Genomic DNA, 26,332 nt, shown 5'->3' with positions numbered 1-26,332 from the left:
CAGAATGTGAGTTTCCCTCCTCTTATGGCCTCTTGATTTATTTTTCCCGTTTAGTTCCTAGCTCTTAAGGTTTAGTATCAAGTATCTGGGCAACATAGAAGACTCAGATTTACCAAGTGATTAAACTGTGATATGATTAAACTGTGATATGCTGTGGACTACTGTGTTCTTGCCTATTTTATTGTATCGTTGACTAGTATGTGCCAGAGGGCTTTTCACCGGATTACTTGACCCTTGATTGAGTGCTTTTAATGATACTATAGTACCAGTGTTACCCTGCTCTGAAGGGGCTGAAGATTTCTGGTAGGGTTAATCACTACCAAACTCATCATCACCAAATTTATAATCCAAGTCGGCAACAACAATAAGAAAAAAATCCCTAAGTGCACAGAAGAAGTTAGAAGCTTTTGAAACCTAGGACCAATTGTGTCTTTACTCCACTCTCCTGGGGCCTGATGTGGAGGCGATAAGCTCTTATCTGAAGAACGTATTCATCATGACTTTGCCAAGAAAACAGAAGGCAGTGAAAAGAAACATTTTATTAAAAGGGAGCTTCATAGTTGTAAAATTTGCAAAATGTGATTTGTTTTGGAGCTAACCTGATGATATCTGCATCTCCTGGTGAGCTCTTCTGTGTTCTAAGAAATCTTTAGAAGGCCCAGTCAAAAAGAGGAAAAGAAGTTCAATGGTGTTCCTAACAGCAGGTCCTGTAGGATCATCACTTTGTATAAGATTTGATGTTATTTAAAGTACTGTAAACATTTGTTTGATTGAATATTTTATGCTTTTGGTGTTATTTCTGTAATGCTGAAGTGCAAACATCACCGTAGTTGCACAGACTTTTGAAAAACATTGCAGTTGATTGGTATTGCTACATATTCGGAGGACTTAACCAATCTGGGCAGAGTGGAAATTGGGGTATTAGGCTAGTATAGTTTTCAAAGCTAATACTCATCATTTGTATGAATTAACACATCATGCTCAGGTTCCTAGAAAAAGTCAGAACAAAAAATAAAAGCATGGTTCCTGCCTGTCTTTTAGTAACCCTCTAGTTCACAAAATGACCATGCAAAAGGCTCCTGTCTAGTGTATTATTTTCATGAGAAATGCAAGTATCAGAAATGAATGTCTTGTAAACCTTTCCTGTCTTTTTTTGACAACTGTGTGATGCACAGCACCATGTTGCTCATTTAGAAAATGGCAGTTAATCATACTCACCCTCCCCCAGATGCCAGTTGTTAAATATTAATAGAAAAAGCTTCAAGATGGGGCTAGCTATGTCCCCCTTCCCAACTAAAACCCATCCTGAAACTATAAAGAGGGGTTTTAAGTAAGAGTTAAAAGATAACAAAAGTTGCTCTTGTGAAGAGAAGTTTTATCTGTCCATGCCTTGTCTCTATCATTTAGGGCTAGGAGCTGGTGGGAAGGGAAGGATAGCACCTTCTCAAATTGCCTTGGGGAGGTGGCAAAATAAATATTCTAGGGGTGTGCTGTGGCCATTTAAAATTGTCTTGTATTAATTGGAATCAGTGGTAGTGACGAAGAAGGAATAACAGTTTAAATAAATAATTAGACCTGGCAGTAGACGTGTCAACAGGTACCTACTTAATGAGCTTAATCATTGTTTTTCCTCTGCTTTCAACGTGGCTCCACTGACTGTGGTGTGTTCCCTGTCCCATTTCCAAACCAAAGCTATTTAAAGCTGCACTTCATGGAATCTGAAATGGTATACTCTGTTTACTATTTAGAGCTGATACCTAATGTTCTTTAATAGGCAAGATCTGTACTGGAACAAGAACAGGCTTCTGGCCTCTGTAGACTGTTGATTATCCATGTTTTCCACAGGGTGATTCATTAGGGGATGAATACTCCATTAATTCTCAAGGACTTGTCTATATTGCCAGAATGAATTGTTCATTCTGATTTGGTGGAAACAACCCCAGTCTACCTTAAACTAAATTAATCATTATTGGTTTTTTTGAAAGATTTATTTATTTATTTGAAAGACAGTTACAGAGAGAGGTAGAGACAGAGAGAGAGGTTTTCCATCCGCTGGTTCACTCCCCAGATGGCTGCAATGGCCGGAGCTGCAGTGATTCAAAGCCAGGAGCCAGGAGCTTCTTCGGGGTCTCCCACATGGGAGCAGGGGCCCAAGGACTTGGGCCATCTTCCTTTGCTTTCCCAGGCCATAGCAGAGAGCTATTGTTTTTTGAAGTGGAGATAGAGCCATAGTTAAAAAGGAAATTATTTTCCTACTTACCTGGATAGAATCTCCTGGTTCGTAGAAGCAGAGCAATGTGGTATATGTTCTTGGAGCCAGAAGCCATGATAATTCCATATAATTCCAGAAGCCATATAATTTCAGAAGCCATATAATTCCAGCTCTGATGTGAACTGGCTGTCACCCTGACTAAGTCACCTGCCTTCTCTCACTGAGATCCCGGTTAGCATATAGCAGCAAAGCTGTCCATTGATCATGGACATGGATTACTTCTAGTTCAATGGATTTTTAAAAAATATCTGATTTTATTTTCTCCATCCTGCTCTCATGTTTCTAAAATCATAAGAAAGTCCCATGGCTACTCTTGAGTTTGTGTGTGGAAATAATTATTCTGCTGTTTAGCTTTTACTACTTTTACATTTCAGAAGAGCAGCAAGTGATTTGAATGATCTGTACACTATGATTGGGCATTTATACATTGGTTGTCATAACTCCAAAGGCATGTAATTTATGGTTAGAGTAGAAAAATAAATCCATCTTCCTCCATCCATATTGTTCCATTATTGGGGCATCTTGTTAGAGGATCTGGTAAACATATCCACTATTAACACTAATTTTTTTTAATTTTATTTATTTATTTATTTATTTTTTTGACAGGCAGAGTGGACAGTGAGAGAGAGAGAGAGACAGAGAGAAAGGTCTTCCTTTGCTGTTGGTTCACCCTCCAATGGCCGCCGCGGCCGGCGCACTGCGGCCGGCGCACCGCGCTGATCCGATGGCAGGAGCCAGGAGCCAGGTGCTTTTCCTGGTCTCCCATGGAGTGCAGGGCCCAAGCACCTGGGCCATCCTCCACTGCACTCCCTGGCCAGAGCAGAGAGCTGGCCTGGAAGAGGGGCAACTGGGACAGAATCCGGCGCCCCAACCGGGACTAGAACCCGGTGTGCCGGCGCCGCTAGGCGGAGGATTAGCCTAGTGAGCCGCGGCGCCGGCCAACACTATTTTTTACAAAATTATTTTTATTTGTTGGAAAGGCAGAGTTACAAGAGAGAGTGAGCGAGAGAGACAGACAGAGAGATCTTCCATTCACTAGTTCATTCTCCAAATGGCCACAATAGCCAGGGCTGGGCCAGTTCGAAGCCAGAAGCCAAGAGTTTGATCCTGGTCTCCTGCATGGGTGGCAGGGGCACAAATACTTGGGCCATTTTCCACTGCTTTCCCTGGGCTGTTAATAGGGAACTGCATTGGGAGCAAAGCAGCCAGGACAGGAACTGGTGCCCGTGTGGGATGCTGGTGTTGCAGGCAGTGGCTTAACCCTTTTTGCCACAGTGTGGGCCCCCTGACTATTAACAGTATTAAGAGGTAGATTCTTCTTCTGTTCCTTTTTCAGGGTGGATCATTGGAAGTGGGAAGAAAGATCAGAGTATGAAAGCCAGAGACTTCAAGAATCAGTTTAGCCAGGGCTCCTCATTTTGGAGATGGATATTTTGGGGAAGGGAGAGAGTCTATTTTGTATAAGTGTTAGTAGACTAAAATTCTATCTTTTATCATTGTTTTAATAGAGAAGTATCTTTGTGTAAATTGTCCATTCTCTTCCCAATATTTGAAAGTCCATTGTCTTTGAGGAAAATCCAATGTCTATGTCAACGCAAGGCCGTGAGATGTCCTTAGCACTTAGGTGGATTCCAGGCATCGTCTTTAGTTCCGTGAGGTAGTGGCACACAGGTTCCAGCGGGCCTCTGCTTTCTGTGTTTATCAGGAGGCACTGGATTCCCGTGCAGCCCTTCCTGAGAGGTTATTTGACCCTGTCTTCACTACTGTCTTCTCCACCTGCCTCTTGCCCTTTTGTGATCCAGTGAATTGTAGGAAGCTGACCATGAAGTTAGCTTGCTGTTTTCCCTGTAGTTGGGAACATTAATGAAGAGGAGACAGATGAGAAATTAACAAGCAGGAGGACAGGAGAGTAATTGCCAGCACAATGAGCATGAGTTTCAGGCCTGCAGTTCCCTACTGCCGCAGCTATGCAAGACTGACACCAACTGCTCACTCTTCAGACCCTTCTCTGCCTTGTTCTTGTGGGACTCGGAAGCAGCTAGTACAGTCTTTGCCAAGATCCAACTCATATTTTCATGGGACTTCCAGGGACGGAGAAGACAGTAGGATTTATCTGTCAGATGAATGGGAAGTTAAATCTAAGCAGTTATCTTAAACCTCATGGGAGAGAGATTCAGAGGAAAAATTATTTTATGGAGTCTGAGGTTCGAATCCTGGCTCTTATGTATTTGCTCTGATGTCAGTCAATGCATAGGCTCCCTTTGAGCTTCGGTTCTTCATTTTCGAGGTGGAGGAAGGTAGGTGGAATAGATGATGTCAAAGCTTGCTCCTATTCTGGTTTGCATGAGTCTCAGGTTTACAGCCCCATAGTTTGCAGCCAACCCATGTCTTGAACTGAGAGCCCCATCTCTCTGGTTTGGAGTGGTGTTACTGTAACTTCTATTACCCATACTTTCTAAATAGCATGTTTGAAAATCCCTCAGCCTTGTCTTAGTAAATCAATGTTCGCTGTCAGTTGACAAGTCTTTGTCAAAGGACTTTCTTAAGGCAATGGTTCTTAACATGCATGTGTGTGTGTGCGTGTGTGTGTACGTGACACATGTATGTGCTTGGAATAGGGTGAGGATTATGGAACTTTTTGAAACTCAGATGAATCCATGAAATATCTGAAAAATGCACACCTGCAGAGATTACTGTTTATCATTTCAGGAGCAGTGTGGATGCTCTGAAGACCATATATGAATTCTAGGTTAAGCAAAAGATATTTATGTGGGAAGTCTGAGATGACATTTGGATGACTTTCATTTCCTGTTGTTGTGGGATTTTTTTCCCACAGTTAACCTATTGTTCTGCTGAGTGTCACCCTTACTCATTAGCATTAATTATTGACATTCACAAGTCTCACACTGTTGAATTTTAGTATTGAAACTTTAAGAAAGTCTTTATTTTAAAGGCAGACACACACACATACACACACACAGAAAGAGAGAGAGAGAGAGAGAGAGAGAGAGAGTGAACCTAATCACTGGTGTATTCCCCAACAGATAGTTATGGGTCAGATCGAAGCCAGGAGCCAGGAACTCAATTTGGGTCTCCTACGTGGGTGGCAGGGGCTCAAGTACTTGAGCCATCACCTGCTGCCTCCTAGGTTGTACATCAGCAGGAAGCTGGATTCCATAGTGGAGCTGGAACGCTGATATGGGATGCAGGTGTTCTACCCAATGTCTTAACGGCTGTGTCCAAAGCCTGCCCGTAAGATTGAAATTTTCATCCTGCTTTCTACTTATAGAATTCAGTTACTCACTCACATGCACTTTTAACCCACAATCTGTTAAATTTTTTATCATTTTAATACATTAGAAACTTATTTCCCCCATTTTGTAAAAGAAAACTATGCTCAGAGAGGTTGAATAATTTGTCCAAAGTTGTATAGATAATAAACAGCAAAGTCTAGGTTTAAATCCATTATCTTCTCTGAAATCTATCTACCTCCAGAGATAACACTGGATATGAATAAGAACAATGAACAAATGTCTAAACCAAAGAGATTTCTGGTGGAAAATAGTAAATGGGTCCCCAGGGGGCATAGAGAATGTGTGCTATGGGACTTGAGAGAGGGACAAGACTGCACATTTTAAATCACTTGTAAGAGAATGGTCATTCATTAATTAAGTTCTTGGCACTTTAAGGCAGTTTAAAAAATATTGGACAACTGCATAAATGCACTATAAGGAACTCAAAGTTTTCCCAACTTCTGCAGGTTAATGGTCTCTAGAAGTGAAAAAAGGGGACAAAGAGTTAGTTAGGGTCACAGTGCCCTGATCATACTGTGAGTTATCTACTGAATTGGAATTTCAATGCTTTGGGGAATCTGTTTGTTGTTTTTCCCATGTTATATGGAGCGTGGGACTTTTAACAGAGATAGACTTCTGACCATGCTTAGATCAGCACAAATGCAGATGTGAGCCGCTCAGATGTGGACTCTGCCAAGTTGTAATGACTGCCACATGTGTGAAGCTAGTCCTTAGTGCTCGGTGACCCACCGTGAGTATGTAAGGGAGCCACAGGAGTGAAAGACAGCACAGGAGATGGGAGAGGCCTCCGCGGTGGTCAGGGGCAGCATGTTTAGTGTACGGATGGAGAAACAGAGGCTCGTAGAAGAAGCATGATGTGTTAAAATTCAGGCCGCAGGTGAGTGCCTCCCTGCACATAAAGGCAGACTTAGAACCAGACTTTATACCAGCACTCCATAGGAATCTCGGATTTGGAGCTCAACGTTATTAAGCACTTGGTCCTCGATAAATGACTTGATTCCTTTGAGCCTCAGCTTTGTTGTCTGTAAAATGGAAGTCATACCCTACTGGTGGTATGTCAGTGATGTTTAGTGAAATGCCACAATGCTGTTCAGTACACAGAGGAATGAGTGTCCGTATGACTAGTAACCCCTGTCACAGTTGTCCACTTTTCATAGGCTGTGTTTCTCAGCTTCATCTTGACACTTTGTAGGTCCTTGATTCTCAGTGTTTGGTATGAGAATCTGCAGCATCAGCGTCACCTGGGAGCTTGTTAGAGATGCAGAACCTCGGGCCCCACTCCAGACCTCCCCATTCCGAGTCTGTTGGTTAACAAGATCCCCAGGTAGTTCCTATACTCATTAGAGCTGAAGCAGTGTTCTTTCAGGCCCCACAACAGTATCAAGGCTCTTGGCCCTGGCCTGCTGCCAACATTCTTGGGGCACGCTGTACCCATGCCTGGAGATGGCGAGTGGGAACCCTATGGAGTTTCTCCCTGGGAATATGGAAGACTGGGTTGAAGGGATCTAGCAAGCTTTATCTTTTCAACGCCTCCCATTTCCTCAGAAGTACTATTCTCAAAGGGTCCAGCTGGAATTGGAGTTCAAGGCTTTCTGATCCTAAGTCCATATTCTTTTCATTAAGCCGTGATGTCTCAGTCAAGAGGAATGCTGGGCTGTATGTATGATAACTCTTCATTCCCAATAATGTGAATATTTCCACACTGGCTGCTTTACTCTATTACTCAACTCCTCAAGGGGAAGAATGAAAAAATAAAATAAAATAAGCTTGACTTGAAAGCCAGGATCCTGCAGCTTAATCAGTTATTTTCGTTTTTTAATGAGGGTGACTATTGTGAAATAAGTAATTATTAATTACTGAAAACTAATGAAATATTTTAGTTTCCTTTTAAAAAGCATATGGAAGCTAAAAGAAAGCATATGGGTGTTTTTCGGGAAGCATATTGGTGAATGGACAAATTATAGTGGTGCCAATATGCCTTTGCTGTCTGGCTGGGGCCATTGCTACATGTGCTGGCGTCTGAGTTCTTGTGTGTTTTAATGTTTTTTTTTTTTTTTAATTCCCATATGAGAAAAAAAGAGAAGGAGGAGGGAGGGCGGCAGGGAGACAGGGAGGGAAGCATCATTATGTTCCTAGAATTGTGTCTATGAAATACATGAAATCTGTTCTCTTTATTTTAATAAAAAAATTCCCATGTGATACATGCCTTGGGTTGCCTCTGGAGCTACAGAGCTCTGTCTCATAAATCTTTTGCCATGCTTTTACTCAGACATAACTAGTTGAGTGTCTACTCAATATAAAACCTTTGCTACAAGTAGCTGCTATGGCTCCTTGTTTCCAGATGTTTCTCATCCTTTGCAATAGCCTGAGCGGGCCTGCCCCACTGGTAACTAGATGTTGAGGCTCTGTTTATTAGTTTACCACAGCACTGGGGCCTCCCTGCTTCATCAGTGACTCTGTGTGAGGCCCTTGGCCCGCCACTGTATCTCAGCACTGCAGATTTCTTATGTGTAAAACTGGAATGACAATACCAGCATCCTTTAGCTACTAGGCAGAGCTGTTTATCCAATTTGTAGTCCATGCCCTTTGCTCCTCCTCTCCTTTCTTTTTTGTTTTATCTTTGCTACATATTTAGTCCATCTAGTAAAACACTTGGTGGATTTAGAGTTGGTTGAAACTATTTTGGCTGCCCTGGGGATGGCATGTATCTAGGCTTGTACTGATCAAAAGCAGTATGAGATGTTTGAGCAAGAACTTGGCTGAATGTCAGAGAACCAGGTTCCAGATCTGTCTCTTCTGTAGCGTTTGCTTAGCACCTGTAAGAAAGGTGGTTTGCTAAGAAATTGAAAGCTTGCAGTTATACAGAGATGAGTTTGGTGAGGACCAGTCTAAACTCAGAACAATGTGCAAGCTCAAACATTCCATCTTGAGACTGAGAAAATTTGGAGAACACTTTTTATCTTAGGTGTTTCTTAAAGAAGTAGGGACTAGAGTAGGTTTTAAATAATTAATTACACATTGATGAAATATTACAGGGAGTTAGAGTAAATCTCTGAAAGGCAAGAAAGCTCAACCCCAAAGCGTGTGAATATTGGTCAAAGAACACAAACGCGTAGTTGAGGAAAATCCTGTGTTTTCTGGTGAATCTCTGTCTCTTCATCTGCAAAATGTGAGCTTTGGTCAACCCAGATTTCAGGAATCCTGAAGAACCTCAGCTGAAATTCTACTAGATTTTGTTTTTTATTACAGTTAGATAAGCCACTTTAGCTGAATTTGGGCAGTTGCTAGTGGCCATGGAGCGAAGTCAGAACAACTGTCTGCCCTGGCTACAGTGTTCTTCCCGCTAACCACCTAGCATTCTGGTAGCAGGTAGGTCATTGTTATTCTAGCCTTTAATGAAACATGGGCTATTTAAAGTGATCTAGAGCATAAAACAACTCAAATTCACCAACTGTGGATACTGATGCCCCCTCTGCTGCAATGATTTGAATATGATTTGGCCATGCAGTCCCCCAAAGTCTTATGCGGATGCTGTTAAGGAGGTAGAAATTTAATCTAATCATGGTGCTTGGGGGTAGGGGTGATTAGTTCAGACTGGGCCATTAAGTTGGAGCCCCCATGATTCAGTGGTTTTAGAAGGATAGAGGCAGATATATACAAACGAGCTTACGCCCTGTCTTTTTCCATGTGATATTTGCTCTGCTTTGGGATTCTGCCACCAAGAAGGCTGTCATCAGATGGGGTCTATGGCCTTTCCTTTATATATTAGACTGCCTCAAGTATTTCATCATAGCAGTGAAAAGCTGATGAATAAAACCAGATCTATTATAAAGGTCACCTCCCTCTGTCTTACCTGTGTGGACCTTGCTGTCCTGCCTGGAGGACCAGCGTGTATGTCTCATCTTGGGGCAGCCTTCTCTGTCTATTCTTTGGCTCTAGAAGCCAATCTTAGACTGGACTTCATTTTTTTTGACAGGCAGAGTGGACAGTGAGAGAGAGAGACAGAGAGAAAGGTCTTCCTTTGCCGTTGGTTCACCCTCCAATGGCCGCCGCGGCTGGCGCGCTGCAGCCAGTGCACCGCGCTGATTCGAAGCCAGGAGCCAGGTGCTTCTCCTGGTCTCCCATGCGGGTTCAGGGCCTAAGTACTTGGGCGATCCTCCACTGCACTCCCTGGCCACAGCAGAGAGCTGGCCTGGAAGAGGGGCAACCGGGACAGAATCCGGCGCCCCGACCGGGACTAGAACCCGGTGTGGTGGTGCTGCAGGCGGAGGATTAGCCTAGTGAGCCGCGGCACCGGCCTTGGACTTCACTTTATAATTAAAATTCACTTGACACTTCCATCCTTGCATGATTTTTCTCCTTCCCTGTGTGCTCCCCCTATCCCACAGGTATTACCAGGGCTCTGAATGTAAGGACTACTTTCTGTTTCTCTGCATTTCCTATACCTCCTGGCACAATGCACTGGACGTAGTACACAATACAAAAAGCACATGGCTGTGTTCTTTAATGGTTTTTCCTTCTACTTATTGCTTGTTTCTAGGATGGGTATGAGACTTATAGGCATATAGAATTTCAGAACTGGAAAGCCACTTGCAAGCAGTCTGTCTAGTCTAGCCCCGTTTCCCAGGGAAAGGTCTGAGAGCGGTGACGATATCTCACTAAGCATTAGAAAGACAACTGGCTCCCGAGTCCTATCACTCAGCAGACTGCATCCCCCCCTTTTTTTCCTGAGGACCATTGGTATTTGTGTGGCACAGGTGCTGCTGTGATATCAAACAGATGAAAGCAAGCAGGTATTCATAGGGTATCTACTATGTGGCAGTCCCCATGACAGGTGCTTTCACATAGTTTAACTTGGTCAATCATCAAAAGCTAGAATTCCTACTCCTGCAGGAGGGAGACAGGTTGCTTGTCAACTGGAAACTTAGCAGAAGGCTTTGCCTGCGAGCTCTGAAAGGCACCTTACAGTGGATAGCTGAGAGGCTTCCCTCCTGGACCGTGGCTACAGGGCTGTGCTCAGTGGCATGCGTGAGTCTTCCATGGGGCATGCATTGTGGAGAAGAGTGAAAGTCTGCAGAGGCTGCGATCAGAATTGGGGTGAGAAGGCCTGTGAGCACTTGAGTGTAACAGGGGCTCAACTCCTCCACTCTCTTTCCACATGTATGTCTCTGAGTCTTCGGAGAGTTGAGATTCCAGTGTCTCCTTCCTAAGTGTTTGTAGATTTGCCTTTACTTTTTCCTGTTCCCTCCTACTCTGTCCTTGTCCATAGCTTCTCCTGACCCCAGCGAGTGTGTTTTCTCCCTCCTATTTAATTTTCTTCTATTTCTCTTGCTTCTCTCCTGTGCCCCTTACCCCTGGGTGGCCTAAGGTCTTGAAGACTCTCTGATAGCACAGTCCTCTCTCCCGGACTGTGTTGGCAGGGAAGATGATACACAGATCTGTTAAATACACACAGTAAAAATAGCTTCTGATCTCTGGGACTCGGTATTAGGCAAGATGATATTAACAAGGTTTGAGTGCTGCTCTGAGATGTGGCAGCTGCACCTGCATATTGGTGCTTTTCGTCTCTACCTCTGGCAGCTTGCGAGCAGTGTTGCCATGACACTCCTTGGGCTCTGTTTAGATCAGCTATTTTCTGAAGGAGTCCCTGACCTTCCCCACAATAGAAACCGTTGATGTGGTCGTGTCAATGCCTCCTCAGGAGCTGTGTGACTGGTGAGCCCCCAGCCATCGCTCAGAAACCGCCACAAACTGTAGGATACAGACCTTGGACATTTAGGAAGCAAGAAGCGCTTTTACATATTCTCTACTCTTCGTTTGATGGATGCTGAAGTGCATTCAGCGTCACTGAATGAAGTAGGGACAAGGCTGGAACAGAAACTCGGGTCTTCTAATAACCAGTCTAGTAGTGTTCCGCCTCTGTGACAGTGCCCCCTGATGGAAGGCCCAAGGGGTGCGAATGGTCAAGACCTGGGGCCATGATTGTCCGTAGGAGTGGGCAAAGTAGGTAGAGTAAGGAACTAATGAGAAGATGAGGGGATGTGCTATGGTTTGAATGTGTCTCCCAAAGTTCATGTGTTGGGAACTTAGTCCTCGATGAGACAGTGTTGGGAAGTAGGGCCTTGAGGATTACTCCTGCGTGAACGTATTCATGTCCTTGAATGCAGGAGCAGGTTCTGATCTCAGGAGAGGGCTGGTTATAATAATGCAACCAGTGCTGTCTTGCTCTGCTGCTGTTACTTTTGCCAGTCTGCTTTCTGCCTTGGAGCGACACAGCCTGCCGCCCTCAGCAGGTCCAAAGCCCTCTTACACTTCTGGCCTCTGGAACCAGGAGCCCAATAAACTTCTCTTGCTTATAAGTGACACAGTCCCGGGTATTCTGTTGCAATAACCTGAAGGGGGCTAAGACAGAGAGTGAGACACCGCAGTAAGTGCCCACGATTCCATTCAGCAATGCCAACCTACAGAGACCCTCTGGGACAAATCAGTCCATCAGGTTCCAGATTGGATCATTGAAAAGTGGATGCTTAAAAGGGCAGGAGGAAAATGATGTCATGGTCTCAGCTGCTGTGAAGCCTTTCCTGGCTCCCATAAGAGTCCTTCATTGTTAGGACCATGCATTTTTGGTACTTTATTATATAATGTCAAATATTCTTCCAGCGGCTCATGTGTGCGTTGCTGTCTGCTCTGCAAGATTCCAGAGTCCCAGAGGACAGAAATTGTGACTCAGATGGGTCCTCCTTATTTTTTTTCCTCCCTCCCTGCCTTTTAATCACAGCACCTAATAGACACCTAAAACTGTAGGATGTGCGTTCGTTAAGTTTGTGTTCAATTGAACGTAGTTGAATTCAGATGATCTGTTAAAGTGTTTATTAATTGCTGGTGAAAGTTGGTGAATTGTGATTTCGGGGGGAACTGTGTTCTCATTGATTTAAATTCTGTTAAGGTTTCTTGTACAGTCTTTTAATTTTCAGAAAGCCCAACCTGGTAGTGTTATCTTCATTTTTGTAATGAAAACAAGTCAAATGACCTGCTCAAATTCACCTCTGGTAAGAAGGGATGGAGGTTTGCATTTTATTAATCTTCTGTGTCCAAATGTTATAATGTTACCTCTACTCTCCCCTTAGTCTTGTTTCATCCAGTGTGGTTCAGGCTCCCATGGAGAAGTCTTTAAACTTTTTATGTATTTGTGAGTTCTTTAGATTTACTTATTTATTCGTTTATTTATTTATTTGAAAGGCAGAGTTAGGGAGAAATCTTCTATCTGTTGTTTCACTCCCCAAATTAGCCGCAGTAGCCAGGTCTGTGCCAGGCTGCAGTCAAGGGCTAGGAACTCCATGCTACCCCCCGACTCCTGTGAGTGGCAGAGGCCCATGGACTTGGAGCATCCTCACGCATCAGGAAGCAGGGTCAGAAGCATAGCAGCTGGCACTCACACAGGTGCTCCAGTACAGGATGCTGGTGCCGGTGCGGCAAGTGGTGGTCTAACATGCTGTGCCACAATATCAGCACTTCATAGTTTTTATTTATTGCATTCATTCGAGAGACACAGTGTGGGGGTAGGAGGGAGGGAGACAGAGGGACAGAGACAGAGAATCAGGGAGAAAGCTCCCACCCAAGCCCATAGGTCACTCCCCAGATGCCTGGGAGCCCAAGTCTCTCATATGGTTGGCAGGGAGGCAAGTTCTTGAGACATCACCCTTGTCTCCTAGGGTACATGTTAGCAGGGAGCTGGGACTGGATGCAGAATCAGGACTAGAACACAGGCACTGCCATACAGGATGTAAGCGTCCCAAACTGCTTTAACTGTTGGGCTGCGTGCTTGCCTCTAAACTTTTCAGATCGCAGCTTTCCCCACTATGTGTTTGGGAGATCAGGTTCAAACTGATTTATTATATATGCTTTGGAAAATGCTTTGGCTGACAGTTTTCCTCAAGTAAACCTAGGTGACAATACTGCATTCCTATTTTCTTTAATTTCTTTTACATGAAAAAATACTTTGAAATAGTTTGCAAGAATCCTTTAGCTTTTATTAATATTAATAATGTTATTTTTAAATTCAAATTAGCTCCATTTTTATTTATTTATTTATTTTTATTTATTTGACAGGTAGAGTTATAGACAGTGAGAGAGAGACAGAGAGAAAGGTCTTCCTTTTCCGTTGGTTCATTCCCCAAATGGCCGCCACAGCCGGTGCTGCGCCAGTCCAAAGTCAGGAACCAGGTGCTTCTTCCTGGTCTCCCATGTGGGTGCAGGAGCCCAAGCACCTGGGCCATCCTCCATTGTACTCCCGGGCCACAGCAGAGAGCTGGACTGGAAGAGGAGCGACCTGGACTAGAACCCGGCGTCCATATGGGATGGTGGAGCTGCAGGCGGAGGATTAACCAAATGAGCCACGGCGCCATCCCTAGCTTTTATTTTTAAAGTTTGATTTATTTATTTGAAAGGCAGAGTGGTAGAGGGAGAGGAGTGGGAGTGAGAGGAAGTGGCAGTGACTCAAGTACTTGATTCCTCCTCTGCTGCTGCTGTCTTGCACGGTGTGCATTAGCAGGAGCGTGGAGTCCGATCCAGCCACTCAGATGTGAATGTGCACACCCCAGGTGGTATACTAACCACTGCACCAAACCTTTGTCATTACTTTAACAAACTTAGGTCATGTAGAATATGAGGGGAATGGCTCTCTGCCCTAAATTAATTGGTTAATGTATAATCTATGTTCTGTTGTCAAAACTGAATACTACTGGCTGGGCATCCTACAAAGAAAGGATTGATTCGGACCCACAGTTCTGGTCAGTGGGCGAGGGGCTGTACCCTTCTTGCTTTCAGAGTCCCGAGCAGGTGCAGGGTGACACATGGCAGTGTGTGTATCTGTATCCTTTGATCTCCCTCTCGTCTTATGAAGCCTCTAGAGTTCAACTATGGGGGACTCCACCCTGATGGCTTGCTTGACTCCTTCCTTCCTTTTTGATTTGTTTTATTGATTTGAGTGTCAGAGTAACAGAGAGAGAAGGTGAGACAGAGGAACATCTTCCATCCACAGATGAACTCCCCAAATCGCTACAGTGGCTGGGGCCAGGCCGGGCAGAAACCAGGAGACTGGAACTCCATCCTTGTCTCCTGCATGGGTGGCCAGGGCCGTAGTAGTTGCTCCATCTTCCTTTGCCTTCCCAGGTACATTAACAGGGAGATAGACAGGAAGCAGAGCAGCTGGGACTCTAGCTAGCATTCTAGTACGGGATGTCAGCAATGCAGTCAGTGGCTAAAAACCATTGTACCACAGCATTGGCCCCCTGAGGAATGGATATTTTATCTTTTTAGAGTTGCAGGTGAGATGAAAAGTTTAAAAATTGTCTTAGTTGATGTTAAATAGAAACCACATGCTATCCTTATACTTTCTTTGGGCACAGAATTCGTCTTGGGAGTAAGTCTTCTTGCAAAATTTCTTAATTTCTATAGTCCCTGTTAATATTCATACTTTGCTTAACTCAGTTGACTCAGTTTGCAGTGAACAATGGCCTCAGAACATATTATTTACTGTAACTGATGCATTAAAAAAGGGGGGAAATAACCATCAGTCTGTACTTTTCTTGCTTCAAGTATGTCTGCCCTGTTTTGGAATTTGGAATATATATGCTTCCCCAAGCAGATGGGGAGCGTGCTGAGGACAAGAGGTACATTTTTTTTTTTGTACAGTTGGGATAATGATTTGTGAACTGAGGCGCAAAAAGTTAAAGTGGGCTTTATAAAGTGTTTGCTAGGGAGTTCACAGCCTTCTTCAGAATTTCTTTAGAAGTCATCCTGTTACTCTTGAAATCTCTCTGCTTCACAAGCTTCTTGCAGGATAACAAGAAGGCCATCTGCCTTCATGCAAAAGCAGTGGATAGTTGAGGAGTGAAATAGCCTGTTTCCATACTGTCCCAAACTGTCACTGTTGGTAAAGGTTTTGTATATTAAAAAGTGTTAACAGAGTTAGAAAAACTATACACGTGTAATATATAGAGTGCGTATATATGTACATATATATGATCTGTTCCTTGTCACAATATTGAACCCAGAGTGCTATTTACAGTAATGAATCAAAATGTCAGCTTTAAAAATATGAAGTGTCAAAGTGTTCCCACGTTGAGGGAAAGTTTGATGTGACAGTCTGTTAATCATATGACTATTATATCAAATGTGTCTCTCAGTGTGTTTTGCTGTCTTGTAGGCTCCTCACATTTGTGGTGAATTCCTGGTTCCAGGCACCCACCCCAGGACCTCATTTGGTTTACACGGCTCCCACACCTCACACTTATACTGCTGTGTTTTTCTGTTCTTAAAACTGAATGGATCTCACATCATTTGAGAGGAGTTTAATTTTGTGCTTGACACATTTATGGATAGGAGCTAAAAAATTCCTCACCCATAATTTCACTGGTTTCCCTGCAGAACCTACAGAATGGATGTTGTGTGCTTCTCCCAGCGGGGGTTCCGGAGGTGTCATTTACATAGCCATACTCCCCCCCACCCCCATTGCTGACTTTTTGACCTTGGGTACACTTTTGAGTTTTGCTTGGCACCTTGGGTGTGCCCACCTCTTCACCCTGCTGCAAGGACAGATGCCTAGAATGTAAATAGTCCATATTTGAGGAAAGGCAAAAGGAGACGTTTCAGGAGTTTGTGGCTGTGCAGCCTATGAACTCTGTGTCCGTGGGTTACAGATCTTCCCTGTGACTCGATTCTCCTACAGTTTACTGTAACTTATTTGAAAGGCAAAAAGACAGACACACACTAGAGAGAGACAGAGAGAGAGAGATAGTCTTGGCATTTGTTGGTTCACTCTCCAGATATCCACAATAGTCAGGGCTGGGCCAGGCTGAAACTAGAGGCCAGGAATTCAATCTGGGAATCCCATGTGGCTGGCATGAATCCAACTGCTGCCTCCTAGGGTACCCGTTAAGTCAGAAACTGGATTTGTGAGCAGAGCCTGGACTTGAACCCAGGCACTGTCATTCTGGCTGCAGGCTCTGAACTGGCACCTGAACCACTACAATCAAATGCCTGCCCCTGAAAGCTTGTACAGGGAGAAGTCAGATTAGATAAGTGGATTTCTTAACTTAGGTTTCCAGGGAGGCCTAGAGTGTTGGGTAGAAGGGAAGCTTCTGGTAATTGGGTGTGAGTTGAGTGGCGAGGCCGCCGGACCCTTTTAGCAAGCATCTCTGCTATTGATTTGATACAGGCTAGAGATTTCTGCACGGTTTCACTTGAATAAAAGGCTCTGGCCTGCTTGCCTGTTGGCGACCACTGTTCTCTGATAGACAGTCCGTGTTCTCTGACTCTGCGGTTCATTTCCTATCGAGTCTTCACTGGTGGCTGTGCTGACAGATCTAACTATTCTGGCTTCCATGGAAGTTACAAAGGATTCTCTGCACTGAGATTTGAGCTAAGACTTATTAACTGAGACCCTAGCTGAATCTGATTTTAATGCTTGCATCATTTTAGTTTTAATACATTTACTTTCAAAGTAAGCAGATTATTGAGTTAGCAAAAACCATTTTTTTGAATGCAAACAGACAGGAATATAGAGAAGTTGACAGGTCTTTCATCTGCTCTGGTCGGGGATATGAATCTTTCTCCTTATAGCTAGCTATTCAGTTTCAACCAGTTTGGGGAGGAGGGTGGATATCTGAAATTTGAAATTTTAATTCATTTAATCCATTTCTACTCCCCAGTATCCCCTTCTCTAGGAAACAGGCACAACCACCCCAATGATCCATTCACATGGCATCATTAGATATTGTGGAGAAGCAAAACAGTTAAGGTGTGAATTACAGATGAAGGCAGAGACTGTAAGAGCAAGTCACCAAGGACCATCAGCTAGTAGCACTGTCCAGAAGCCTTTATGTATCACCATAACAGAAGCAAATTGAAAATACTCTTCATGGCTAAAGTGCTTGCCCTGTAGAAGGGAAAGAAGATGGTAATTTGGGTAGATGCTGAAGCATCATTTCCAGTGTTCCTCAGGAGTCACAGAATGAGATTATTTGAATGTAACTCTTCATAGCTGAAATACAGAATTGAGAGAAGGGTCAAGTTTGTGAATGACACTTAAGTCCTTCTCTTTGTGAATTTCTCCTTTGGTAGCAAATCTCTTAAAAAAACCATGTGCACCCAGAAACAGCAGATGAGTACCAGGTCTGGCATGTTCTGTTTTCAAAGTCCCATGTCAGCCACTGTGCATGCACCTGTATTTGTAAGTGGGGTAGGGTTGGGTGGAGGAGGGGTGATCTCAAATCCAGGTAGAAGTTAATTATACACGCCCACAATTGGGTCCTGAGTCCCTCCCTAAAGAAACTGGTGAGAGGAAGCTAAGCATTCTAAATAAATTTTTAACTCTAAAACTATGGTTGTAAATAAGACAGCATTCTGTGGATAGTGATGGCCAATGTATAACAGTGACACGAATCATTTGGCTAGAGGGCATGACATATGAGAAGAAACCAAAAAGCAGTCTGTTTGCTATCTTGTTTATTTTACTTTTGCATTTACTTCATTTGCTTCCCTTTTTCTCTTTGCTGACATTTAAGGTCCTTGAACCCCAGCTTTATCTGTCTTATAGACCTATATTTCCTAGGTACTGAAGTCATGTCTGGCTTATCTATGAGCTCAATACATGTTTTCTTAATGGATGAGTGCTTTTTTGTTAAATTTATTTATTTATTTATTTGAAAGGCAGAGAGAGAGAGAAATATCTTCCATCTGCTGGTTCACTTCCCAAATGGCTGCAGTGGCTGGGGCTGAGGCAGGCTGAAGCCAGGACCCAAGAGCTTCTTCCTGGTCTCCCAAGCAGGTGCAGGGGTCCAAGCACTTGAACCATCATCCGCTGCTTTCCCAGATGCATCAGCAGGGAGCTGGATCAGAAGAGGAGCAGCTGGGACTGGAACTGCTGCCCAAATGGAATGCCAGCACTACACGTGGCAGCCTAAGCTTCTGCACCACAGCACCGCCCCTGGGGATGAGTGATTTTGAAATATATCCTATTGAGGGAAAAACCATGACATAAATGTGTAAGAGTCTGATGTGGCCACTTCCACCCTCCCTGGGACTTTTCCTAAATGCTTTTGAGTTAGGAATGACTTTGAGCATTTGAATCATTAACTCACTTCATCCTTACAAGTGACCTCTGAGGAAAATCCTGTTATTATGACTTTTACTATTTCACTGATGAAAAAATGAGAACCAGAGAGGTTACAGAATTTGTAGAAGGTCACATAGTTCCTAATAGGTAAATCCAGGATTTTACCTCAGGGAATTGTGTTTCTTTCTTTAAAAAGACAAACAAACAAACAAACAAACAAAAACCAAAAACACTTATTTGAGAAGCAGAGTTACAGAGAGTGAGGGGGAGATAGAGAAAGATCTTCCATCTGCTGGTTCATTCTCTAATGGCTGCAGTGGCTGGAGCTGGGCCTATCTGAAGGGAGGAGCCAGGACTTTGCTCTAGGTCTCCCACATAGGTGCAGGGGCCCAAGCACTTGGGCCATCTTCCACTGCTTTCCTAGGCCACAGCAGAGAGTTGGATCAGAAATGGAGCAGCCAGTTCTCGAACTGCCACCTATATTGGGGGATGCCAGGACCACAGGTAAATGCTTAACCTACCAGGCTGCAGTGTTGGCTGGGGTAGTTTGGTTTCTGCAGCTACTCTCTGCACTACTAAGCCATATTGTTTCTGCACAATGATCATAATTACACTTTCATCATATTGTGAGACTGAAACTAAATTGTAGGTGTGATCGTATTTAAGGAGGGTAAACCAACTGGTGGGGAAGAGACACCATAAAAATGGCGACAATTTAAAGTAGGAAGAAGAAACTTACAGAGAAAGTGTGGAGAAAAGAAAAAGAGCCGTCACTTCCATCTGGGATGGAGGGCAGGGCCTCAAGGCAGGCTCCGTGGGGGAAGTGACGATTGGGTCAGCCTTGAATGAGTGGGATTTTGATTATGAGGGGTGCTTTCTAAGCAAATGGAAGAAACAGGGGAAGAAGTAGCAATCTAATGCTGCTGAGTTCAGTGGATTCTCTGCAAAGCAGGGTGCAGGGGGAGGGGCTGTGTTGGACAGAGAGGAAGCCATGGAAAGGGTCTCGAGTGGGGAGATGAAAGCGTAGCAAAAGCGTCACGACAGCCTGTCCTGAATCAGCGCTGGGCAAATAGGATGATCCCAGCCTTCGCCACACTTTCTCAGATTTTGGGATGCACTGTCTATAAATACCAGTCTCAGAGAGTAGCCACTGGTGCCTGGAAGGTGCTGCAGCCTCTGGCACCCTTGTAGTGCTGACCTTTGCACATGTTCACTGTTTCAGCAAGTCCCGTGGGATGGCAGCCATATTGTTTTCTCTGATTTTTGGAACTTTTCCTGGAACCCCAGTTAATGGCCCCAAGAAGGCATACTTCAGGAGATTTCTACTAGCTCACCAGATGGACTTGTTTGGGTGTGTTTTCCATAATTTTGGCTTTTTCTTTACACCTCTGAGCAAAGCTATAGCCATTCTCAGGACAGAGCCGAAAATCTCATTTGAGCACATTTGAATAGAAATGGATATATGTCATTTGGAAAGAAAGCTGTGCCCAATGTAACGACCTTGAGGAGTTGGAGCCCATATGAAAAGCTAGGGAGGGCCAGCGCCGCGGCTCACTAGGCTAATCCTCCGCCTTGCGGCGCCGGCACACCGGGTTCTAGTCCCGGTAGGGGCGCCGGATTCTGTCCCGGTTGCCCCTCTTCCAGGCCAGCTCTCTGCTGTGGCCCGGGAGTGCAGTGGAGGATGGCCCAAGTGCTTGGGCCCTGTACCCGCATGGGAGACCAGGAGGAGCACCTGGCTCCTGCCATCGGATCAGCGTGGTGCGCCGGCTGCTGCGCGCCGGCCGCAGTGGCCATTGGAGGGTGAACCAACAGCAAAAGGAAGACCTTTCTCTCTCTCTCTCACTGTCCACTCTGCCTGTCAAAAAAAAAAAAAAAAAAAGGCTAGAGAGGCAGGAAGTGCAGGACACTCAAGTCCTGAAATGCAGTGTGACTAGGAGTAACAGCAACCCACCTTGCGAACTCCCAGCCCAAGAACTCCTATAACCGACTGCCCTGAAAACATATGCAGGGACTTCAAACGTTTTGTGGAAACTGAAATGAAAGGGTATATTTACTTTGCTGCATAGTTTTTTTCAAAATACTCATTTTTCATGAAATTTTTGAAGATCTCTCGTATGCATGGATTTCAAAAAATTTTTTGTACCAAAATGAACATAACTTTTCCTTCCATTTTCCATGAGCTTTCTAAAAAATCCTTGTATTAGAGGAAAACATGGTTAAAGCCAACAGCTTGGGGCTGGCACTGTGGTATAGTAGGCTAAACTTCCACCTGCGTTGCTGGCATCCCATTTGGGCACCAATTCATGTTCCGCTGCTCTTCTCCTGATCCAGCTCTCTGCTATGGCCTGGGAAAGCAGTAGAGGATGGCCCAAGTGCTTGGGCCCCTGCACCTGCAGTAGAGTGAGGACAGAGGGAAGGACCCGGAAGAAGTTCTTGGCTTTAGATTGGCTAGCTCCAGCCTTTGTGGCCATTTGGAGTGGCCTAAATGGGTACGGAAAACAGTGGCCTCTGTTGAGTGTCTCTCCACCCCTCCGGGTGGTAGGGTCCATCATTCCTTCACAGTCCGGCTGAGTGAGGATCATTCATTTCTTGTTTTGTGGGAGAACACTGTGAAGCCCAGGATGCCTCATGTTGTCTCATGGCTCACCCCAATGGCATGTTCCCTTACTTGTCAGTGAGCCCTCTCCAGAAATATGTGAGATTCTCCTCTGAAGAGCCTCTTAGCCCCACTCCCCCTTTTCTTTAAAGATTTATTTGAAAGGCAGAGTATAGAGAGAGGGAGAGACAGAGAGTGAGATCTTTGATCCACTGGTTCACTTCCTAGATGGCAACAAAGTCTGGGACTGGGCCACTCCAAGCCCGAAGCCTGGAACTCCATCCATGTCTCCCATGTGGGTGACTGGTTTCCAATCACTGGACCATCTTTTGCTGCTTTTGCCAGGTCATTAGCAGGGACCCAGATCAGAAGTGGAACAGCTAGGACATGAACCAGTGTCCATATGGGATGCTAGCGTTGCAGTCGGCAGCTTAACCTACTATGTCACAATGCTGGCCCCTGAACCCCCTGATTCTTGTCCTGAATATGTGATAATGTTCTTGTTCCTTGTATTTACTGGAGGATCTTTCTCCCCTTAAGGTTCCAGATGTGGCTCTGGCTGGCTGCAGTCACAGGCTGATATGAGGTTGCTCTGTTTGCCATTAGCCTTCTCCAGGGTTTGTCATCATCAGAACACTATAGACCCAGCCTCTTACAAGAGACCTCCTCTTTGGCCCATTGTTCTAGACCTTGTTTGCTAAATGCTTTGAGTTTTCTAGACTCTGGGCCTTCTTACTTTTCATTTCAATTCTTTTCCCCTCTCCTGGTACCTATTACTTTCTTGCATTTGCCTTGGTTCTACCTTAACTTTTAAGGAACGTTTTTCAAACTTGGTGTGTGTTGAAATTACCTGGGGATTCCCACTCTCAGAGGTTTTGGTCCAGTAGGCCTCAAGTCATGTGGGAGATTTTGTGTTCTCTCTTTTTTAAAAAGGAGTTACATAGAAAGCGGGGGAGAGAGAGGTCTTCTATCTGCTGCCTAACTCCCTAGATGGCCGCAACCCTCATTGTTGGGCCAGGCTGAAGCCAGGAGCTTCATCTGGGTCTCCCATGCGGGTGGCAATGGCCCTAGTACTTGGGCCATCTTCTGCTTTTCCAAGGCCATTAGCAGAGAGCTTGATTAGAAGTGGAGCAGCCACGCACCCGACATCCTAAGGGATACTGGCGTCACAGGTGGCGGCTTTGCCTGCTACACCACAACCCTGGCCTGCAGTCTATGTTCTCTTATGCTGCCAAAGGATGCTGAAGGTCTGTGCAGTGACTTTGATTACTGTTGATTTAAAATACAATTCAAGGCCCTTGTTTTCTGGGAGGTTAGCTGGCTATCCTAGCCCAAATGGTTCTACCACTCCCTTATTCTCTTTGTTCTTCTCTTTCTCTGCTCCTGTCTCCCTCCTCCCTCTTTCCTTCTTTTCTGCCTGTCTTCCTCCTCCTTTTCCCTCCCTCCCCTCCATCTCTTCTCATAGAGACCATCTGTTGCCCTATCTGAATTAGATAACTTTTGATTCCTGTGGGTCTCAGGGGCTTCATCATTGGCATCTTCTTAGATCATTGACAGCCAAAGACTGGTAAACACTTTAGATAAGTCACAGCTTTGCACAAATGAATTAAAACCTAGATGAGGAATCACTGAACCCGAATCATGTCCTGCCAGAGCCTCTTACTAGCTGTGTGTTCTGGGGCAAACTACATCGCATGGATTTGAGTTTCTTCATCTCTGAAATAGTAATTCCATTTCCTCCTACTGTAGAAGCTCATGGAAAAGATCCAGTGAGATATGGATATATATATATAAAGTACAATATAAATGCACTGATATTCATAATTGTTTTGTTTCTGTACCGTAGATTCATTTGCTTTATCATTAATGATGAGGCATGAAAGAAATGCTCTTAGTTTCAGGAGTGGTGGGTGAGGCTGACTGGATGATGGGATTTCTGGAAAGCTCTTTGAGGTTCCAGGAAGTGACCCTCACACCAAAGTTTGTAAGCTCAGGGCAGAAGAACAGTGCTAGTTTGTAGTGTAATTCTTCCCCAGGCAAACCATAACCTTTTTTTTTTTTAATATTGTGGTCCTATTTTGTACTTCTCATGTAAACTTGAGCAAAGCAATGGAATACCAGTAGTGGTTGCCATTTACAGCAGTTGATGGGGTGATTGTTTTGAGTAAACTTATAAATCCTAAAATTGCGTTTTCTGTAACAAGAGTACCTAAAAAGGGAGGTGTTCTCCATAGTTTAAGAAAGCAAATCCTCTCGTCAGGTGCCTACTCTGAAAAGCCCAGAGCTGGCACGGAGGACTGCAACCTATGGCACAGGGCTCTTCTCTCTTTCTCAGAGTTCACAATTCGGTGAGAAACACTGACTCGCGAATAAGCGGCTGTGCTGCAAAGCAAGACATCCCGGTAATGAGGGAAAGGTGCAGACAGCAGTCTTGGGGACCTACCGGAGGGTTTCTGTGAATGTAGGTATGAGGGAGGGGCTTCCTGGAGGAGGTGGTATTTCTGACTCTAAGGATTTGTGCAGCTAGACTCTAGTGTAGAAACATGCTGTTGTCGGTGCTGTGGTGTAGTGGGTAAAGCTGCCACCTGCAGTGCCGGCATCCCGTATGAGCACTGGTTCAAGTCTAGGCTGCTCTGCTTCCGATTCGGCTCTCTGCTATGGCCTGGGAAAACAGTGGAAGATGGCCCAGGTCCTTGGGCCCCTGCACCCATGTGGGAGACAAGGAAGAAGCTTCTGGCTTCGTATTGGCTGAGCTCCTGCCGATGCAGCCATCTGGGGAGTGAACCAGTGATGGAAGACCTCTCTCTCTCTCTGCTTTTCAAATAAATAAATAAATCTTTAAAAAAAAAATGCTATTTTGCCTGTAGTGTTTTATAGCTGAGCTGATGATACAGTTGATGTATAGAAATGCAGAAAGCTGTCCCTTGAAGGTTCCCTGTGGGATGCTGTGGTCACTCTGATAATGCCTATTTCCCTAGCTTCATCTGTTCCCTTCTTTTTTTTTTTTTTTTTTTTGAGAGACAGAGAGAGAGAGAAAGGTCTTCCTTTTTGCCGTTGGTTCACCCTCTAATGGGCCATCCTCCCCTGCACCTCCGGGCCACAGCAGAGAGCTGGCCTGGAAGAGGGGCAACCGGGACAGAATTCGGCACCCCGACCGGGACTAGAACCCGGGGTGCCGGCACCGCAGGCAGAGGATTAGCCTAGTGAGCCGTGGTACTGGCCCCATCTGTTCCCTTCTTTACTGGATATTCTTCTGCTACTTCCTGCTGGAATTTTCCTCCCTAGTTGGTTGGCACACTCTCACTACCATCTCTTTTACTTACCCTCCCCCCCATATTTTTGAATCTCCCTCCATGCTTTAGTCCTTAGCTCTTGTTTACATATGTAGTACACATGGTAGCCTCTCTTGTATTTTGCAGTATTGATAGGCTCAATGTGTTTGCAGTAGGAGCACACTGGCTTTCTTTTCTCCTGTCCCTGGATCATCAAGCCCATAAAGCCAAGTGCAGTCAGTACTTCTCTGTTTATAATTGCCCTTGTGGTCCACGGGGAGATAAGGTCACAGTCAAAGAAAGTTGCTAAGATCTCTTGAAATAAAACATCAGGTACCAGACTTGTCTGAGAATGCAATGAAGTTGTTCTGTGGCTGGCACATCAAAAGAAGCTCTTGATGGCTACAGCCTTACATTTTGATACTTATAATATAATGCAATATAAATTTACATCAACTGAATTCAGGCAATTTCACCATCCACTGTGTTATTAATTCCAGATGGGAGCATTCATTAGGGCTCAACTTTTGTTTGAGGCCTAACTGTTTCTTAAATTATTACAATTATTATCAATTTATTTTTTTACAACTGATGGGAAGACAAATTTAACATCTGTGAGTAGCAGGGCATGAAATTAAAAATGTTTTGTACAGAATCAAGACGTTGTTTGCTACAGAATTCCTCATCTGAGAATTAAGTATCATTAAGACTGGCCACAAGATGCTCCCTTTCGCCATTCAGGTTTGATTCTCACACCCACTCCTTTGCTAATGGGCCTTTAACTTTTCTTGAAGGAAAACATTGGTAGACTCATCGTGGAAGTGGCATCAGCATTCTTACTGCTAATAGTCAAGGTAATGATCATATTTCCATTAGTCAGAAAATCACAGTGCAACCAGAAGTCTGCCTCTCTGCTCTCAACAAAGAGTGAGTGCATTCCAGTTTGGGCAGTCAGGTAGATTAGAAAGGCTGCAGGCCGATTTGTGGCTTCTGTCCTCCCCTCCCACTCCAGGAGCTCTTGTTCCTGTGAAGGCAGATGAAGGCTCTGTGGTGCGATATTTTTCCTTACAGTTCCCTTTTATGGGCCCTTTACTTGTTGGACCATTTGGCAAATGCCCTTCTTCTGTTGGTTTCTAGAAACTACCATGTCCTTCTCCCTTTGGACAGGATCTTATTTTTTTTTTTTTTTTATTTTTTATTTATTTTTTTTTTTTGACAGGCAGAGTGGACAGTGAGAGAGAGAGAGAGACAGAGAGAAAGGTCTTCCTTTGCCGTTGGTTCACCCTCCAATGGCCGCCGCGGCCAGCGCGCTGCGGCCGGCGCACCGCGCTGATCCGATGGCAGGAGCCAGGAGCCAGGTGCTTTTCCTGGTCTCCCATGGGGTGCAGGGCCCAAGCACCTGGGCCATCCTCCACTGCACTCCCTGGCCACAGCAGAGGGCTGGCCTGGAAGAGGGGCAACCGGGACAGAATCCGGCGCCCCGACCGGGACTAGAACCCGGTGTGCCGGCGCCGCTAGGCGGAGGATTAGCCTAGTGAGCCGCGGCGCCGGCCTTTTTGGACAGGATCTTGTCCATCCTCTACAGAAGTAAGAGTATGATGGTCAAGTACATTAACTGCATCATCACTGCTGAGGTCTAAAGCCAATTCTGTTTGTATGAATAGGTTCCATGGACTTACATAACAGAGGTGCCATCGCTACCTACTCCAAAGGTTGCATTGCGATTTAAGAGAATTAAAACTGGAAAATGTTCAAGGCTTT

General features: G+C 44.7%; 1 protein-coding gene across 36 annotated transcripts in view; it reads left to right on the top strand.

Moving 5' to 3' along the window:
• LPP (LIM domain containing preferred translocation partner in lipoma) overlaps positions 1–26,332 on the top strand; it is a 736,836-nt gene that overhangs the window by 187,215 nt on the left and 523,289 nt on the right. The window lies entirely within an intron of this gene.

Source organism: Oryctolagus cuniculus, chromosome 4, assembly GCF_051225735.1.
Source record: "Oryctolagus cuniculus isolate XC-2025 breed Fujian yellow rabbit chromosome 4, ASM5122573v1, whole genome shotgun sequence".
NCBI lineage: Eukaryota > Metazoa > Chordata > Mammalia > Lagomorpha > Leporidae > Oryctolagus > Oryctolagus cuniculus.
The sequence above is the reverse complement of the archived record's forward strand: the minus strand, read 5'-3'. Positions and strand labels throughout refer to the sequence as shown.